The sequence below is a fragment of the Lactuca serriola genome, chromosome 1 (assembly GCF_051521515.1).
Source record: "Lactuca serriola cultivar US96UC23 chromosome 1, Lser_US96UC23_V15, whole genome shotgun sequence".
In the NCBI taxonomy this organism is placed as follows: domain Eukaryota; kingdom Viridiplantae; phylum Streptophyta; class Magnoliopsida; order Asterales; family Asteraceae; genus Lactuca; species Lactuca serriola.
The window spans coordinates 147,047,641-147,069,390 of record NC_136408.1 but is presented as its reverse complement, the minus strand read 5'-3'; positions in this window follow the sequence as shown (position 1 = coordinate 147,069,390).

Below are 21,750 nucleotides of genomic sequence, written 5' to 3'. Positions count from 1 at the left end.
AATGGTATGTTGCAGCTCCTAGAGATTCCCATGTGGAAATGGGAGCAGATAACAATGGATTTCATTACCAAAATGCCAAGGACGACGATGGGTTTTGACGCTATATGGGTCATCGTAGATCAATTGACCAAGAGTGCTCATTTCTTGGCTATGCGGGAGAGTTATTCGGCTGAGAAATTGGCCGACATGTATGTTCGTGAGATCATCGCTCGCCATGGGGTTCCGGTCTCCATTGTTTCTGATCGAGACGTCAGATTTACCTCCCGTTTATGGTGGAAGTTCCACGAGGAACTGGGTACACGACTGCATTTTAGTACAACTTTTCATCCACCAGACCGACAGTTAGAGCGAGCGGACCATTTAGACCCTCAAGGATATGTTGAGGGCGTGTGTCATCGATTTCGGTGGGAGCTGGGATTCACACCTACCCCTTACAGAGTTCTCCTACAACAACAACTATCATTCCAGCATTGGCGCCCCACCTTTCGAACTGTTGTATGGTCAGAGATGTCGCACCCTGGTATATTGGGGTGAGGTCGGAAACAGGGTGATGATACGGACGGTGGTAGTCCTGCAGACTACCAAGAAGATTCAATAGATTAGGCAGCGATTGCAGACCACTTAGAGTCGGCAGAAGAGTCACACCGATTGATGCCGATCTGAGTTAGATTTCCAGGTCGGTGACATGGTACTCCTGAAGGTCTCTCCCTGGAAGGGTGTGATCCACTTCAGGAAGATGGGAAAATTGGGTCCCTGATACATTGGTCCATTCAGGATCGTTGCCAGGGTTGGCAAGGTGGCATACAGGTTAGAGCTACCAGATGAGCTCATTCGGATCCACAACACCTTTCACGTTTCGCAATTGCGAAAGTGCAATATGGATCAGGAGGTAGTGGTATCATTGGATGACATTCAGGTCGATGAGCGCCTGAATTATGTTGAAAGGCCCATGGCTATTCTAGAAAGGAAGGTGAAGGTTCTGCGGAACAAGGAGATACCTTTGGTAAAGATACATTTTGAGCACCGAAGAGGGTCCGAGTGGACATGGGAGACGGAGGCGGAGATGCGGGAGCACTATCCGGAGTTAATCATCATGGAAGACTTCGAGGGCGAAGTCTAGTTCAAGTGGGAGAGAATTGTAACGCCCCGATTCTCAGGTATTGATTATGGTTATAAACTTTCATGGTTTCAAGGTGGACTCAAGAAGTAGGGTGCCCTGACTCGTCGAGTAGCAGCGGGTTGGTTCACATGTTTAAGTGACCTACTCGCTGAGTCCAAGAATGGACTCGACGAGTAGGAGCTGGAGGATGCAACCCTAATTTCCAGGGTTTTGCACCCAATTTAAGAGTCACTTACCTCCTAATCCTCCCTTACTGCCCCATTGTGAGTCTAGAAACTCTAAATCGCTATTTACGCTTCATTTTGGTTTGGTTTTAAGCTTGGAAGGTAGAGTATGAAGAGAAGAGCTTGAAGGGCAAGAAGTTGGAGCAAAAGAAGGCTGTAGATCTGACTTCTACTTCATCTCAGCATCACTTTGAAGGTAACAAGTTGTTACCTTGGATTTCCATAGATAGTTCCCTTGTGTCATGGGTTTGGAACCCTTTTGGGTATTGTGGTGGTTTCTTGGATTAAGGGCAAGATCTGAGGTTGCAACTTCATATATGGACCCCTTTAACCTCTTATTGTCATAAAGTCTTGGTCCTTGTCAAGCTATGGCCCATTCCATTGTCTTAACCTTCCTCTTTAGCTTGATTTCACTTTTGAGACGTTGCATGCACGTAAATTTTGCAACTTTATGTGATAATCAGGCCCTAGGAAGCTAGATCTACGGTTTGGAACACTGTGGTAGCTCAGAATCGACTAGACATGAATGGGAATGCATGGACTCGACGAGTTGGATAATCCAACTCGGCGAGTTGTGGAGGGTTTGCGGTTGCTGAATGGACTCGACAAGTCTGGGGGATGAATTGACGAGTTAATTAGGGTTTCCTAGACCTTACGTTACATATAGACTCGACGAGTTGATGGTGAACTCGGCGAGTCAGTGAGGCTTTTATGATCTTTTGAGTCCTTAAGGAACCCGATGAGTTGCTAGATGAACTCAACAAGTTGAGTCAACATGGACTGTTGACTTTGACCAGTTGGACTATTAAGGGAATTTTGGTAAATTTGTAGTTTATGGGAATGGACCATTGGTGGTTATAGGTATCGGTGTTTGAAGCGGTATTTGGAGGAGTTGACAGTATTATCCCGAGCTACTTGTGAGGTGAGTTATCCTCACTATATCACTAGGGTATAAGGCACCAAGGCCAATCCTTTGTAGATTTGTATCTGGTTTATGGTATGATATGTTTATCGTTTTCATACTAGTAGGTAAAATGGTAATATGTTTATGTTTAGTAACCTGGTTAGGTCAGTATCCTGATTATAGGATGATACTATGTTAGTGATCAGTTAAATTTGTATCTCGGTTTTTTGGGATGTTGCTATGATTAGTGATCTGTTAGATCGGGTTGTCTGTTATATGATATGAGCCAGTGTATGATATTTATGTTGGGTTTGAACCATAAGAACTTTCCTATGTGCACATACAAACCCTAATGCTTGGATCTAGGTTTCTCTAATTCAACATGCAATGTATCCAATAATTTGATTGATAGATCTAATGAAAAACATTCAAATCATAACATATGAAAACAGATCTAAAGGATTACCTTAAGTTGCTTGCTTGAATCTTCTTGTCCTTGGAGCTTAGAGTCACAATTGTCACTACTCTAATTGTTTACAAACACCAACTAGCAAGAGGATGATAATAGAGAGAGATAGAAAGGTGAGAAATCGGCCAGGGTTTCTTCAAATGCAAGAGTGTCGATTTCCTTAACCCTATGGGTGTATTTATACTAGTGAGCCTCCTAGGGTTTCACCCTTAAAACCCCAATTAGATAACTTAGGCCCTAAGCAATCCAATATCCTTAATAATAAGCCTTGGACGATTTCTAGGCTCTTCTAAACCCTAAAATCGTCCACCCCTTATCCATAAGGAATCACTGCTCAAAATACAACTATCATACAATTGACATTTTATGCTCCTTTATTCAATTAATCTCTTTAAGTCACCAAATTAATTTATGACTTATATTAATCAAATAACAATATTATTATTCCTTATATTATACTCATAATATATAAATAATATTTCTTCTCTCATTATAAATCATCCTGTCAAGTTGCTATGGTGAAGGCAACCCAAAAGGACCATGCACAACCGGATCAAATAGTTGCCAAATATAGTAGCAGCCTTAGACACTATTCCAACAGTCTCCCACTTGGATAAGTCTAGTAACTATATATACAAGCATAATCTGATTAGCAATCATAGCTCTCAAAGACGCTGTCAAACTCTGATCTTATCAGTCCTGTCCTTTAGATAAGGGATCGTACAGTCCTCTGTTAAGATATTATGCAAACAATTCTATGGAACCAATTGTCCAGCAGTTGGTTTCTCGATCTCAGATTTATTTTACATAGAACTTAATCGAACACATCAATTTAGTTCTGACTGAGCCTGGCACATAAGTTAAATCAAATCATCGAGTGGCTGAAATATCGCTTTTACCCTCTTAGGATAAAAGTAACAGATAAACTTCGACTTATATGCATTTACTTATTCATTAATCAATTATACACAACAATGCGTTTTATAAAATCAATTTACTGATGCGGTTTCGCATTATCAATGTACAACCAATTAACAAATAACAAACCATATATCTAGGTTTTAAGACCATATGATATTATCGTCTTGCGATCAACCTCTTCGTCAAATTCCATAAGGTGATTCCAGCAAGCACGGGTTTGTTCCAATGCTCAAAACTAGTTCATAAGCACTCATTAACGTTGCAGCAAAAATTTGCTATGTCTAATACCATTTAGACAATCTACACACCAATTCATGACAATCTTCATTCATAACTACTTCCACACATATGAACGATTGTGGATTGTTTGAATAATTCGATTATTCTAAATAAACTCAATTATTCTGGAAGTCAAAACATGCAAAGTGAAACAATAGTTAAACATTTAACATAAGACAATAACTTTACTTATAAATAATACTCCTTTATTTATTCATCAAATGTTAAATTACATTTATCTATTACAAGTTTCTAAAATTATCTAATATAATCTAATATCATTTCTCAGTCCAATACTCCTAGCATGCTGCAAATGCTTAACCCTACTCAGTCCCTTCGTAAGCGGATCTGCTGGGTTATCTTCTGATGATATCCTCCTGACCACGAGGTGTCCTTCTTCTACTCGATGTCTAATGAAATGATATTTTCTGTCGATATGACGAGATCTGCCATGATCCCTTGGTCCTTGGTCAAGGCAACCGCTCCTTCATTATCACAAAAAATTTCCATAGGCTCCTTTATGGAAGGCATAACTCCAAGATCACCAATGAAGTACTTAACGATATTCTTGACCGCAATCCAATGGGCTCTGCCAGGGTTCCCTTGATATCTACTAACCATCCTCAAAGCAAAGGCTACATCAGGGCGAGTATAATTCATAGCATACATGATTGAGCCAACTGCGGAAGCGTATGGTACTCGGCTCATTTCTGCTATTTCGGCTTCGGTACTCGGACTTTGAGTCTTACTCAACTTGGCATTACTTTGTATCGGTAATTCTCCCTTCTTTGAATTTTCCATACTAAAACGTTTTAGTACTTTATCCAAATAAGTGTTCTGACTATGTCCTATTAGTCTCTTACTTCGTTCTCTCACTATCCTTATACCCAGGATATAGGAAGCCTCTCCGAGGTCCTTCATAGCGAAGAACTTCCTGAGCCAGGACTTAACCTCGTGCAGTGTTGGGACGTCGTTTCCTATGAGTAGTATGTCATCGACATACAAAACAAGGAAGCTGACTATACTCCCACTGGCTTTGACATATACACATGATTCATCTTCGCTTCGTACAAATCCAAATTCTTTGACTTTCTCATCGAAGCAAAGATTCCATCAGCGATACACTTGCTTAATTCCATAAATGGACTTCTCAAGCTTACACACTCTATTTGGATGCTTCGGATTAATAAAACCCTCTAGCTATGCCATGTAAACATCCTCAGCCAACTTCCCGTTAAGGAAAGCAGTCTTGACATCCATTTGCCAAATCTCATAATCATGAAATGCGGCAATAGCTAGCATCACTCTAATAGACTTTATCATCGCAGCTGGTGAGAAGGTCTCATCATAGTCAACTCCGGGAGTTTAAGTAAAGCCCTTCGTAACCAATCGCGCCTTATATGTGTGTACATTCCCATCCACGTTGGTCTTCTTCTTGAAGATCCATTTGCACCCAACGGTCTTACGTCCGGGCACATTATCAACCAAATTCCAAACTTGGTTATCATACATGGATTGGATCTCGCTGTCCATTACCTCTTTCCATTTTGCAGACTCCAGGCCTGCCATGGCTTCCTTATAGCTATTAGGTTCATCTAGATTTTTTATTGTACCATCACCAATTTACGTGTCCACTTCGGTAGTAATATGAAAACCATAAAACTGGGGTTGAACTCTAATTCTTTCGGAACGTCTAAGAGGTAAGGATTGGTGAATAGGTTCAACCGGAGTTTCCTCCTCGGGTTGAGCGCCAGCGGTAGAGGTTCCCTCATCACTCGATTCTTGAATCTCTTCAAGTTCGATCTGCCTCCCACTGTCTCCTTGGCTTATGAGTTCTCGCTCTCGGAAAACCCCTCTCCTCGTAATGAAGACAACATTATCACTCGGTCTATTGAAGAGATATCCAAAAGATTTTTGCGGGTAGCCGATGAAAATACATCGCTCACTACGAGGTTCGAGCTTGTCGTGAGTATCTCGTCTTACGATAGCCTCGCAACCCCAAACCTTGATATGTGCTAACGAGGGAGCCTTCCCTGTCCACATCTCGTGAGGTGTTTTGGCAACCTTCTTAGTAGGGACTCGGTTAAGGATATGGGCGGCAGTCTCTAAGGCATACCCCCAGAATGAGATAGGCAGTGAAGCACGACTCATCATAGAACGAACCATGTCTAACAAGGTTCGATTACGCCTTTCTGCCACACCATTCAACTGTGGTGTCCTAGGTGGCGTCAATTGCGAAACTATTCCACATTCTTTGAGATAGTCGTGGAATTCAAGACTTAAGTACTCTCCTCCTCGATCGGATCTAAGCATCTTGATTTTCCTGCCCAATTGATTCTCCACTTCATTTTTGAATTCTTTGAACTTTTCAAACGTTTCTGACTTTTGTTTGATTAAGTAAATATACCCATATCTACTATAGTCATCGGTAAAAGTCACATAGAAGCGGTTCCCATCCTTTGTGGTTGATCTAAAGGGTCCACATATTAAGAACCAAAAAGTCACCAAATCCAACAGGGGTCAAATGCTTTCACCACCATGTTGGAGGAAATGTTTTTATGATTGTGTGAAGCAAAAACAACACAAAAATCATTTGTTGCTTGCTAATTTGAAGATCCTTTACTTAATCAAGAAATTAGCCAACTAATCACCACAAACATATTTAAACTCATGAACTAAAACATACAAGTAGTGATAAGATGTTGAAACACAAAACATTCCCATAAAGATTTAAGAACATGTTCATGGATTCTTCAACATTCAACAAAAGTTCAAAGGATTAACCAAAAGTCAACCAAGATTAGTTTAGCCAAGCATGGCTAAACACAAAGAAACAAAGTTAGAGAAAATTGTACCAAACATTAAGCAAGAATCAAGAGGTAAAAATATGATGTTCTTCAAGTGTTCTTGGCCTTCAAAAGTCTTCAAAACTCCAGAGAGAATCTTCAAAAATCGGATGTCCAAGAGTATGCAAAAGATGGGCACCAACCTTCCTCAAATAGCTCAAAAGAAGGATTTCCGAAATTGCCCCTGCAGGGCCTTGCGCGACCCGCGTGCTGCTGCGCGGGTGGGTTGCGCGGGTGGTACCTGACATGGGCTCCTTTGAGATTTTGGGCCTCTAAAGCATATCCCACTAGCCCAGATCGAATCCAATCACCTCCTAGCCCATTTTCTTCAAGTTTTTCTTCATTTAAAGCCCAATTTAACCTCTCTAAATCCTCCAAAGCTCGTGAACTCGCCCGATTAATAATTTTCATACGCTTGAATGTTCCCCCGCATCTTTCAAATTTAAAGCTCAATTCTTCCAAGCCTTCAAGCAATTGACAAGTCCACCCCATAAATCACCTTCATAGCCATCAAGCATGAAATCTCCAATTCCCTTCAAGCCCAATCGCCTCGCAAGAGTGCCGCCCTGCTAGTTTCCAAGAAAATCTGCAATAATGCTCAAGAAACTAGAAAGTACCCCGAAATGGTCATAAAAATAACAAAAGGGAAAATATGCATGAAAGTTAACTAAAATGCGAATGAAATGTACTAAAATAAACTATAAAAATAAGTAAATAAAATGAAGCTATCAGGCGTCAATTGCGAAACTATTCCACATTCTTTGAGATAGTCGTGGAATTCAAGACTTAAGTACTCTCCTCCTCGATCGGATCTAAGCATCTTGATTTTCCTGCCCAATTGATTCTCCACTTCATTTTTGAATTCTTTGAACTTTTCAAATGTTTCTGACTTTTGTTTGATTAAGTAAATATACCCATATCTACTATAGTCATCGGTAAAAGTCACATAGAAGCGGTTCCCATCCTTTGTGGTTGATCTAAAGGGTCCACATACATCGGTATGTATGAGGTCCAATAAACCCTCACCCCTTTCACATGTGCTAGTGAAGGGTGACTTGGTCATCTTTCCAAGTAAACAAGATCCGCATGTGTCATCTTCCCTAAGGTCGAATGACTCCAACACTCCATCCTTTTGGAGTTGGGCTATGCGCTTCTTGTTGACATGTCCAAGACGACAATGCCACAAGGATGCTCTATCCATACTATTGGAAGAATCCATGCATAAAACATCATTTCCTAGGTTATCTACAATCATAACAATTTCATAAATTCCACTACATGGCATTGCTTCAAAATATAAGACACCATTTAGATAAGCATAAATTGAACCATTCTCATTATTAAAAGAAAATGTAAATCCTTGTCTAAACAAACCATGAAACGAAATGATGTTTCTTATGGGTTTTGGTCATAAGACATCCTATGTGCTCATACAAACCCTAATGCTTGGATCTAGGTTTCTCTATTGTACATGCATGTTATCCAAGACTATAAACCCTAATTCTAGCATTCAAATAATCATATTAACATGAGAATAGGTTTATAATGTTACCTTGATTGTTATGTAGTAATAACAATCCCAATTCCTCCTTGAATTGACTTTGGAAGGCTTAGAGTCACAAGTGTCACTCCTCTAATGGCTTACAAACACCATAAGCAAGTGGAGAAGGTATAAAGAGAGAGGGGAGAGGTAGGAATTCGTCCTTAGGACTTCTTGGGAAGGCTTAGACGAATTCATGAGCCTTAGGGGGTTTATATAGGTGTAAAGATTAGGGTTTTAGTCCTTATCCTTATCTAGTTGCTTGCCTACCAAGTAACCATAAGATAAGTCTTAGAAAAACCCTTATCTCTTGGCCTTGAACGATTTCAAGGATATCCATATCCTTGAATTCGTCCATCCTTTAACAAGGATAACCATTACCCTATTTTGCAACTATCACATAATTACAGTTCAGCCTCTCTAGTTTAATTAATTACACTTGATCACAAAATTAATTCTTAATTAATTATTGACCAATATTAATTAAACAAATATGATTTCTCCTTTAATATATTATTCTTATAACATATTAATAAATCATAATAACCTCTCTCTCTTTATTTATTTCTCCAATCAAGTTGCTTTGGTGAAGGCAACCCAAAAGGACCATGCACCATCGGGTCAAGTACATACCAAAATAGTTATGGACTTAGACACTAATCCAACAGTCTCCCACTTGGATAAGTCTAATAACTATTATGCATATGACTTCAGATCCCGATCTGCAATCGTAGCTTTCCAAAGCCGCTGTCAACTCTGATCATATCAAATACGCGTGTCCTTAGATAAGGGATCATATATTCCTCCATTCTAGATATCATATGAGATATGATTTCAAATCATTCTCTTTGTACTATATCTCGATTTCTAATTTATGACGACTGACTAATTGAACAAATCAAATTAGCCCTAGCCCGGCCGAGCATTTACGTTTGTCATCACTAAACCATCGAGGGGCCCAAAGGTATCGCTTTTATCCTACTTTGGATAAAAGGAACGGATAAACTTTGATACAATGCTTGCTTGCACTCACCCACCGAATTACACACAACAATATGTTTTATAACACCAAGTTACTTGTGCGTCTACATATTATCAATGTGCAACCGATTTGCAAGATACAACTCACACATCTCGGTTTCAAGAATATAAGATGTTATCGTCTCACTAATCACTCGTGATACAATTCATGGAGCGATCCAAGTGAGCGTGGGTTTAATCCAATGCTCAAATCATATTCGTAAGCACTCATGAACGTTTCAGCAAACATTTGCTTATGTCTAATACTTTTCTAGACAATCCACACACCAATTCATGACAATCTTCATTCATATCCACTACCAACATATGAACGACTGTGGCCCATTCGAATAATTCGATTATTCTTAATAAACTCAATTATTCTGGAAGTCAAAACATGCAAATGTGAAACACAAGAATAATACTAATCCCATATCGCCTCAAACCTTTGAGTATAAATAAAACGCCTTTTATTTATCACCATATTGATTACTCATTATTTGTCGTTTCGGGTAATCAACTTCTTACTTGAATTATTACACTTGTCCCATGCCCCTAGCATGCACACAATGTTTACCTATGGTTCTTACTTTTGTGAAATAGACAAATTGAACACATTTCCAATCATTCTCATTTTACAACTCCAAATCCTTTTTCATAAGTGTAAGAATATCAAATTCTTGCTACTTATAGAATACGCTAGATTCTAACACTTCACTCAACGAACCTTTCGTAATGTCACTGCACCAAAGTCACAAAGACTATTGCCAATGATATTACAAAGTCCTCTATCGGAGATTGTTACAAGACAATTCCTTAGATATGATGTCTCTCTCTCAAAGTACATTCCTTTGAACATCCTTTTGCATAAAAGTTTCTAATCTAGACATAAATTTTCAATATTTACTTCCTAATATGAACACACTTCCATATTTTACTCATGACAACTCATTCTTAATAGAATCTTTTCTATTTGTAATGATGTCGATATGATCCATCCGATATGGAAACATTTCCATAATTTCCAATGCTATACCTCCAACTACTCACAAGCGACCAATTCTCGTTGAACTTTGAATTGTCCTTTGATAGTTGTTTAATTATTTTAGTCAAAACCGATTCTAGTCCCTTTTCCCTCTAAATGCGCTAGACATTTGGAAAATTTTATAATGGTCAAACATTAAAGCATTTGCAATCGATCCTATACCCGAAGCGTATGGGACACGACGCATAATGTTTTATTTGCTATGTTCTCAAAATTCGAATTGTGAAGAGGAATGCCATAATCATAATCGAAATTTTAAGAACACACTTTGTACCTTTGACTAAATTTATTAACATTCCACAACCTAATCCTTTAGATTTGAAATGAAGCATAATATTCTCTCCCTTAATTATAGCAAAACAACTATTCCATCCTTACGACTTTGCAAAGAATGACTCTTGTTTTCTATAATTAATATTGCCAACTTGCAACACTTTCCATAATAATCATACAATCATAACTTTTATGCTCCCACTATCATTATGATTACTATAAAACATAACACTTATACTCCCACTAGCTTCGACTTGTATTCAAAACATCTTAACTTCTAGAAAAAACAATACTTATTCAATTTCTTAAGTTCATGTTTCTAATACTTAGTGCTTTGATAATCTTTTATCAATGCTTTTTGAACTTATACACCTTTGCCTTCAATAGTTCATATGTGTGTCTAAACACTTAAGACTAATTGCCAAACCTCACAATTCAAATTATGGAAAGGGATACCGTAACCATAATTGAATTCGAGAATGCAATTTTACAATCACTATCTTCTTAAAATCTTTCTTAGTGAAAGCATTTCCTCACAATCATTTTCATGAAGGAGGAAATCTTATGACACTTAGATTTAAAGCGGTGTATTTGTTCCTATCCATGTAAATTTGTTAAAACCAAAGTTTACGACAAATTCAAACTCATATGGACCGAACTTTCTTAATCTTGATTTCTTGCATTATGGTAGCACAGCTGCCCACCACGTTTTCCAAGTAGTTAAGCAGCTCACCTTTTCCTATCAACGTACCTTTCATCGATTAAGATGCTTTGCCATTTATGCGTTCAAAATGAGAACTCATAGAACTCACATGCATAATCACGATAGGTTGTAAACCTTAACTCGTGTGCTAGTGATGATCGATAAGGTTTATTTTATTTGTTCTTGAAACCTTTCAAGACCATTAAGACTCCCACTGACTCCTTGACATATAAGATTCTCTTGTCATTAACCATTTCTTGACGAACAGATATTCAAGAGTTAGTGTAGCTTTTATCAAAACACTTCATAAATTGGTCCAAGTTGGTCTTTGTCTTATTCAAGACATCACAACTTTCCATATTTTATGAATGTTATAAACCTTTAATACTTTTCACTCATTGCCATAATCTTAACTTTAGGACTTGTTATTGGAACGAAGTATGATAGACTTCTTGATTTAACCATATCTTCAATTCTTGATTCCTCTTCTCAAACATACAATTGTACTAAGACTTACTTAGAGGATCAATTGAGATATGGTTCTTAATCATTAAGACCTATCATAAAGCATAAAAGGTACTCTCCCTTCTTCTTAGAATGGAGAAACTTTTATCTTTCTGCCTACTTGATTCTTCTTATTCATTCTGCTATTGATTTAAACATTTTCAATCAATTCAGAATTACACTTAATCTTATAAGCATAATCATATTTACTAAACCTTTAGTAAATCATGACGAATGTCTTTGTTACTCTTATGGTAGACTTGATCAACACGCAACTTTGTGTATTCGATCTCCAAGTCCTTCACTTGACACTTTGTCGATGAATTAGTCTAATTTCCAAATATGAAATTTCTCATTCATCGTGCAACCAAGATGCATGATTCCAAGTTTCTGTCCAATTAAAACTTGGGCAATGAGAAACTCTCCCTATTTGGTAAATTCTCGACTTTCCATAAATAACATAATAAGAACCAAATTCATTATTGCTAAATAATAGAAACATTTTAACATCAATTTTTCATACACGCCATTGTAAGGATAAATAAATAAAATTTAAAATCAAAATTTATTTTATTGCGGAAAAATTTGTCCTTACAATGCAACTCATTGAAAAACTTATGCTAATACATCTTTCTTAGCAGTCTAATTCTAACTCTAAGTAGTAGCTCAAGAATCTAATCTTCGAGAAATGCGATCGAAATCCATTCCTTCACGGTTAGATTCTGCTCACTTCTTCCCTTAAGCTTCCTTTCTTTTCTTCGATCCTACAAAACATCAATTGTAATCTTATCACATTATGTATTAAGAATCTAGAATAGAAGCTTAAAAGAGTTAGTTAATGGATTTTACCTATCTTAGAGCCATACGTTTCGACTCTCCCATCTCTTAGATCTCTTAGGTAAATAGGGAAGCTTCGTCTCCAATGCCCCTTCTCTTGGCAATAAAAGCAAATCGACTCTTTTGGAACAAGACATGTAACTACTTCAGACATCACCTTTCTCTTATGATCAATCTTTTCAATCATAACATGTCTTTCGTTGCCATTGTCTATATCCATAGAGGTCTCGAAGGCAGATTCACCAATCAACTTTGCTTTTCTATTGCGCCAAATCATTGCTGATTCAGCAGCAATAACCATATAGGTGAGATCTATAATCGTCACGTCGTAGTTCATCATATAGTACTCTCTTACGAACTCACTATATGAGTTGGGAAGTGACTGAAGAACCCAATCAACAACCATTTCCTCACAGACAACGGATCCCAACATTCTTAACCTATCAATGTGTGACTTCATCCCTAAGACGTGTACACACACGAACTTTCTTTCTTTAAGTTTACTTGCCAAAAGGGCTTGAGTGAGCTTGAACTTTTCAAGCCTTCGAACTTGTGGGTTAGGGAGAATAATAGGAGGAGGAGGAGGAGGAAGTGAAGCATGATTTCTTGTTCCTCGATCGAATCGTGTAATATCATCTTCATTTGGAATGCTTGTTCCACGGGATTTGGAAAGACCTTAGTTGTCGAACTTTGACATCTACAAAACGGGAGAAAACGAATTCAAGTTAGTTGATAGATTGAGTCCTTACTAAATCACCCAAATGAAATACTAATGCTAGGACCCAACACAATATTCTACAACTCAGGAGAGGGATGCCGTAACCCTAATTGCAGAACATTTGAAGGTAAGTGAATGACGATTCACTAATTTCCACCACGAAAAACGAAAAAGAAATTTAAGTTTTAAATCTATGAAAACTCCTAGATCCTTTGAGATTCATTGAACTTTCAATGGCATGTTTAAATCTCGATATGCCCCTCTCGTTTGTGACTGGGATGCCGAGGATCACAAAGCGGGTGTGAATAACCATGCAAACTTACATGGTGCCCTCACATGTTACAGTCACCTATTCGATGTGCCGGTAAACCACACACGCTCCACCGAACTATGACAAACATTGAGTCACCCTTTGCTACCTTTGCTTAGAACCAATTAGTGTGCTGGTAAACCACACACGCTCCACTAACGTCTTCGCAAGGGCACAAAGTGTAATTTCATGGAATTGTATCAATTCACTTTTGCCTAAGTAACTAAGATTGGGAATTTTATGAAAACATTTAGTTACTTTTATACTTTATTATACTTATAATGGAAGATTTCGTCCTATCCTACCCGTTCGGCTAACGACCCTCCACTAGTCAACAGTGCGGTGGGTAAGAGTGGATACCCATTCAATCGCCATTTTATAGGCAATTTCCTTAAACACCCCTTATACACTAGCTTCGTGAATGAGGCCTACTAACGGTAAGACTAACTTTTACTCATACATATATATAATGTTAGACTTTTAATGTTATATATAGTATAGGGTGTATTTTATACTTTCAAAATACTAGGTGGTCTAATTTAACAATTATACTTTTAATTCAATTAAATTGTAAACCTAAACTTTTATGGATTTATTAAACTTCTTTTAATTGTACACCTTAATTAATTAACAAAACCATAAGGGTGTGATTTGAACTTTTTCAAAACTATACTAGAGTTTTAGAATTTAACATTCCTAATTATACCTTTAATCGACTTTTAAATTCCAAAACTTGAGGGAAAGTTTTGAAACCTTTTTTTTCAAAACATTAGGGTTTCAACTATTTAAATTTCAAAACTACAAAACTATTGGGTTCAAATTTAAACTATAAAACCTAAAGGGCAAAATATGATACTTTTCATAACAACAAGGATCAAATAACAAATAATCTAAACTAACATTTAATTACATAATTATCCATATTTGATTTGTTTAATGATTTCTTGCAAAACAATTTATCAATTTACTCAAAATAATTAATCAATTATCTTATAAGGAAACGATTATCTTATTAATTGATAAATATCTTCAATTAGATCAAAAATATAGTCAAATATATCATATAATCGGATTAATATTGATCTAACATGATAAGGTAACTATCCCAATGCAAAAAACAGCAAGAAATCCCGAGATAAGCTCTATCTGACGAGTTGACTCGTCGAGTCAAGCCTGGACTCGTCGAGTCACCTTGGAGTCGGCGAGTTCAGCTATGGACTCGGCGAGTCCAGCCTTCAAAACACCAAAAATCGAATTTTTCAGATATATTAAGCATCAATACAATATAAACCAATCAAGGCTCTGATACCACTGATGGGTTTTGGTCATAAGACATCCTATGTGCTCATACAAACCTTAATGCTTGGATCTAGGTTTCTCTATTATACATGCATGTTATCCAAGACTATAAACCCTAATTCTAGCATTCAAATAATCATATTAACATGAGAATAGGTTTATAATGTTACCTTGAATGTTATGTAGTAATAACAATCCCAATTCCTCCTTGAATTGACTTTGGAAGGCTTAGAGTCACAAGTGTCACTCCTCTAATGGCTTACAAACACCATAAGCAAGTGGAGAAGGTAAAAAGAGAGAGGAGAGAGGTAGGAATTCGTCCTTAGGACTTCTTGGGAAGGCTTAGACGAATTCATGAGCCTTAGGGGGTTTATATAGGTGTAAAGATTAGGGTTTTAGTCCTTATCCTTATCTAGTTGCTTGCCCACCAAGTAACCATAAGATAAGTCTTAGAAAAACCCTTATCTCTTGGCCTTGAACGATTTCAAGGATATCCTTATCCTTGAATTCGTCCATCCTTTAACAAGGATAACCATTGCCCTATTTTGCAACTATCACATAATTACTATTCAGCCCCTCTAGTTTAATTAATTACACTTGATCACAAAATTAATTCTTAATTAATTATTGACCAATATTAATTAAACAAATATGATTTATCCTTTAATATATTATTCTTATAACATATTAATAAATCATAATAACCTCTCTCTCTTTATTTATTTCTCCAATCAAGTTGCTTTGGTGAAGGCAACCCAAAAGGACCATGCACCATCGTGTCAAGTACATACCAAAATAGTTATGGACTTAGACACTAATCCAACAGTTTCTTGCCATATCTGGCGAGTAGCAACAATTATTTAAATCTAAACTTAATCCATTACTAAGCACTAAAGAATACACTCCAATCTTGGTCATAGGCGACGATCTTCTGTTCCCCATGATTAGATTTATTCTTCCATGCTCCACATCCCTATTTCTTCTTAGTCCCTGCAATTCAGAACAAATGTGGTAACCACACCCGGTATCGAGGACCCAAGAAATAGCATGAGATGAATCATTAGATTTAATTGTGTAAATACCTGCGAAAGACGGCTTGATCTTTCCTTCCCTGATGGCTTGTAGGTATTCTTGGCAGGTTCTCTTCTAATGCCCTATTTTGTGGCAATGGTGGCACTCTGCCTCCTTTGGGTTTGGGTTGGGCTTAACAGGATCAACTTTGGTCCCACTAGAAGAGGAACCATCTCGGGACTTTCCCTTGCGGTAGCTCTTAGATGGAGCCTTCCTCTTCTTGCCCCTTCCTTGCCCAATAGCCAAAACAGGAGCAACGGGTGGATTGGGAGTTGGTGCAACAGACTTGTCCTTGAGGTTGCTCTCAGCAACCCTTAGGAGACCTTGGAGTTTTCTTAGGGTGACCTCCTCCTTGTTCATGTGGTAGGTCATCCTAAATTGTTTGTAACACGGAGGAAAGGAATGAAGTACCATGTCGATAGCCAAATCTTCCCCAAAGTTGACATTCAACTTGCGAAGACGATCGACATACCTTTGCATCTTTTGCAAGTGTACGGTTAGAGAATCCCCATGTTCCATTTTAGCAGAGATCATGTTAGTGAAGATCTCGTAACGTTCTTGCCTCGCGTTTTGATGGTATCTCTCCAATAAGTCTTGATGCATTTCGCATCATGTTCATGAGTCTCAAAAGCAGTCATTTCAGCCGGAGTAGCGACTTCTAGATTGATCTTCTCGAGTTTCTCGTCAAGGACATACTCCTTGTCCTCGTAGCGAGCAATCGTGCGAATGTATCTTATCCATTCACTAAAGTTGTTCCATCGAACGTCACTTTTTGGCAAAGGCTCATCAACGTGAATGAGCTAGCAGTAGCGTTGTTCGCGTTTGACATCTACAAATAGAAAGGACAAAGATTGATTAGAATTTGAATCCCTAATTATTACCCAATAAGAAAAATTAGGGTTAGAATCCAACAACATTATTTACATATTAGAAAAGGGATGCCGTAATCCAACATGCAAAGAATTTGAAGGTAAGTGAATGAAGATTCACTAATTCTCCACCGTGAAAACATAACCTTAAGTTCTAAATGTATTGAGAATTCCTAATTTTCGATGAGATTCATTGAACTTTTCAATGGCATGTTTAAATCTCGATATGCCCCTCTTGTTTGTGACTGGGATGCCGAGGATCACAAAGTGGGTGTGAATAACCATGCAAATCTACACGGTGCCTACATTGTAACAATCACCTATTTGATGTGCCGGTAAACCACACACGCTCCACCGAACTATGATAAACAATGAATCACCCTTTGCCACCTATGCTTAGAACCAATTAGTGTGCCGGTAAACCACACACGCTCCACTAACTTCTTAGCAAGGGTGCAAAGTGTAATTTCATGGGATTGCATCAATTCACTTTTCCTAAAGTAACTAGGATTGGGAATTTGAAAAACATGTAGTTACTTTGTATTTAATATTATACTTTTAACGAGGAGATAGAGTTGCCCTATCCTACCCGTTCGGCTAACGACCCTCCATCAATCAAGCAAGCGGTGGGTGTGAGTGTACACCCATTAAGCGTCATTTTATAGGCAGCAACCTTATACCCACTTTATAGACCGGCTTCGTGAATGAGGCCTACTAACGGTAAGACTAGCATTTTAATTATATATATATATATATATATATATATATATATATATATATATATATATATATATATATTAAGCTTGTAATCATATAGAGTATAGGGTTGAATTTTAAACTTGTAAAATTCTAGGGTTTGAAATTTAAATTGTCTAAATTAAACTTTTAATCACAAAACTTAAATTTCAAAACTTGAGGACAGGTTTTAAACCTTTCAAAACATAAAGGATCAAATAACAAATAATTTAAATCAACCATTTAATCTCATAATTATCCATATTTGATTTATTTAAATGTTTCTTGCAAAACAATTTACCAATTCAATTAAAACAATCAATCAATTATCACATAAGGAGATTATTATTCAATTAATTGGTAAATATCTTGAATTAGGTCAAGGATATACTCAAATATATGTTAAAATCGGATTTATATTGACCCATTAAGATAAAGGCAAGTTTCCATAAGAAAAACATCAAACAATCCCGAAACTAGCTCCTTTTGACGCTCAAACTCGCCGAGTACCACAATGGACTCGCCGAGTTGAGGCCTACTCGCTGAGTCCACTATGGAACTCGCCGAGTTCATCAGGCAGAAGGACAAAAATCGAATTTTGCAATTAACAAGCAATCAACCAATGCATCAATTCAACAGAAACCAATCAAGGCTCTGATACCACTGTTGGGTTTGAACCATAAGAACTTTCCTATGTGCACATACAAACCCTAATGCTTAGATCTAGGTTTCTCTAATTGAACATGCAATGTATCCAAGACTTTGATTGATAGATCTAATGAAAAACATTCAAATCATAACATATAATCTAAAGGATTACCTTAAGTTGCTTGCTTGAATCTTCTTGTCCTTGGAGCTTAGAGTCACAATTATCACTCCTCTAATGGTTTACAAACACCAACTAGCAAAAGGATGATAATAGAGAGAGATAGAAAGGTGAGAAATCGGCCAGGGTTTCTTCAAATGCAAGAGTGCCGATTTCCTCAACCCTATGGGTGTATTTATACTAGTGAGCCTCCTAGGGTTTCACCCTTAAAACCCTAATTGGATAACTTAGGCCCTAAGCAATCCAATATCCTTAATGATAAGCCTTGGACGATTTCTAGGCTCTTCCAAACCCTAAAATCGTCCACCCCTTATCCATAAGGAATCACTGCTCAAAATACAACTATCATACAATTGAAAGTTTATGCCCCTTTATTCAATTAATCTCTTTAAGTCACCAAATTAATTTATGACTTATATTAATCAAATAACAATATTATTATTCCTTATATTATACTCATAATATATAAATAATATTTCTTCTCTCATTATAAATCATCCTGTCAAGTTGCTATGGTGAAGGCAACCCAAAAGGACCATGCACAACCGGATCAAATACTTGCCAAATATAGTTGCAGCCTTATACACTATTCCAATAATTTATGTGCACATGTTGTTTGCTTGGGGGTTGGGTTGAGGCGGTCTTGCGTTGTGCTGTAGGCCAACATACCCAGCGAGTGGTCTGGATAGGCTGTAGGCCCTACGATGCGGTACAGTCATGCCAAAGGCTCGGGAGCAGTCCAGATAGGCTGTAGGCCCTGCGAGGCGGTCCAGTCAGGCTGAAGGCTCATTATGCATACTGTTCTGTATTTGTTGATATGATATGCTTATGGTTATATGAGTTGGTATTTTGGGGGTAACTCATTAAACTTTCAGGCTTACAGTTTCAGTTTATTGTTTTAGGTACATCAGGGGATCACGACAAGGCAAAGACATGATTGTACAGCTCGTCGTGTTTTGTTTGTGCTTGTGGGAAAACTCTGATATGATACATTTTGAAAACAAGTTTGTAATGATTTTAATGGTTTGAAATGTTTTTAAAGATTCAATTTTGGCAAGAATTTTATGGGTGTTACAAGAGAGGATGAATTTTCTGCCTAAGCCTCTAGGTAATAAGTTTTTCTGAAAATCATAGGGCTATTCCCTATTTATAGTGTAGTTAGGAAACCCTAAATAAGCCCAAATCCAAGATTATTTTAAACCGAGTAATTATCCACTTTCTGGATTATCTATCAAAGACTATTCTACAAACCCTAAGGCATATGAAAACCATCCATAACCATGGAGGGTTCTAGATTGCCTTTTGCTTAACTATTGAACTATCACACTTTAATCCCTACACTTTTAATTAATTCTTTTAATCCTAAAACTTATTCCAATTAATTTCTCATTAAATATTAATTAAAGATTAATATGTCTAATTAATATATTATTTTCATAATATATTAATAAACCATCTATTTCAATTTATTAATTAAATAATAAATTAACCACTTTCTCCAAAATCATTTGTCTAGTTGCTAGTTTTGAGGGAAACCCAAAAGGACTATGGTACTATCAATTTAAGTATATAACATTTATAGTTATGGGCTTAGACACCTAATCCAACAAAAACACCATCCTCTCTACCACCCCACTAAAGAGCAGATCAATCTCAATAACAAATTCCCGTTTTAGTGACAAAATCAAACATCGACCCTCTTCTACCATCCACTATCATCTATCTGGAATGATTTGAATATCTAATCGTGTTTAAATCACCAAGCATCGACCACTCTCATCTCTCTAGTTAGGCACCGAGCACGCCACCAATGTCAGTGATTGCCATCTCTCTGTAGCTTATAGCGACATCGCCTCCTTAGTTAATAGGTATTGCATTAGTGATGTCGTTATTTAGTGATGAAGTGTAAGCAATTCACTAGGTTTGATTTCCTAATCAGAAAGCAACATGATGTAGTGGTCACCAATAAAATATGATTTGGTTATGAAATCCATCATATATTCTTTGTTCAAAATCGTAACCTCTAAGTTTGATTCTAGATCTTGATGAACACTCGAAAATAAAACCTATTGATATTAAATCAAGAAATCAATGAGAAAAATTTCTAAACCTCAACATTCTTTTACTTAGACCAACCAATGTTTCCTCCGTTGTTTTTGTTTTATGAAACCCATAAGAACGATTTCAATGGAGGTTTAAACTTTTTTCAAAGAAGTGGAATCGGGTGACCAATTTACATATGTATCATTCATAGTTTCATATTGCTCCCTTATTATAATATAAAACTAACACTTTTATACCTTATTTGTAAGTTATTATAAACTAAGAGGTCTACCCCGCACAGTGTTACTGGAAGTTTTTATACGGGTCACTTTTTGTTGTTTTTTTGCCGACATTTGTAAATAGGAAGTGAATTAGAATCTCGTGTCCTTCGATCACTGCATCAATAGTTTTGGTAGTTTTGTACTGATACGTGAAGGCATGTCCTTCAATGCATATAGTCTTTGTCTACCCTGAATATAACAAACATCTAAAATATGGTAAACAATTTTTTTTTTAAAAAGTAATTGAAAATAACAAACAAACTTCCAAATTGTAATATGGTTTATGGTTAGAAAATACGCAACTTCTTTTCCTGTTCATCTCATCTCACTGCAATTGCTTTCTCATCTGGGAACTTCAACCCACTGCATCCCATATTACAATAAAACCCTCGTTAGTAATCTTGATGTAGAAAAAAGGTTTAAAAACACTCCAAAGTGAATAAAGGAAAAAAATCAATGAAACAGACGAAATTACCTATAACCTCAGGAGCCAAGCAATTCTCTTTAATCAAATTTCTTTTGAAAGATTTCAATCATTTGTAAAGAAACTAAAATATCTACAAAAATGGAAGAGTGGTTTTGAGAAGAAGTACCATTTTTTTTAGATAATTGGCATTTTACATCTTCTAACTGGCGAAAAAAGCTCGAATCTGCTTGGTCTCATAATAAGAGTCTCTCCAGAAGTTGTAGATGTCATAATCTTATAAGGTGCGTTTTTTTTCTAAATAATTAGTCTTTTCAATATAAAATGGTTATCAATAATAGCAATCATGAATGAGCTAAAAAAAATGCATGTGAATGTATCTCACGAAGTACTATTCCAAATAATTTTCCAAATTCACAATTGTTAATATAAACATTTTGACCATAATAATGTAACTAAGTGCGCAGTGTCAGATAGAAAAATCTACTT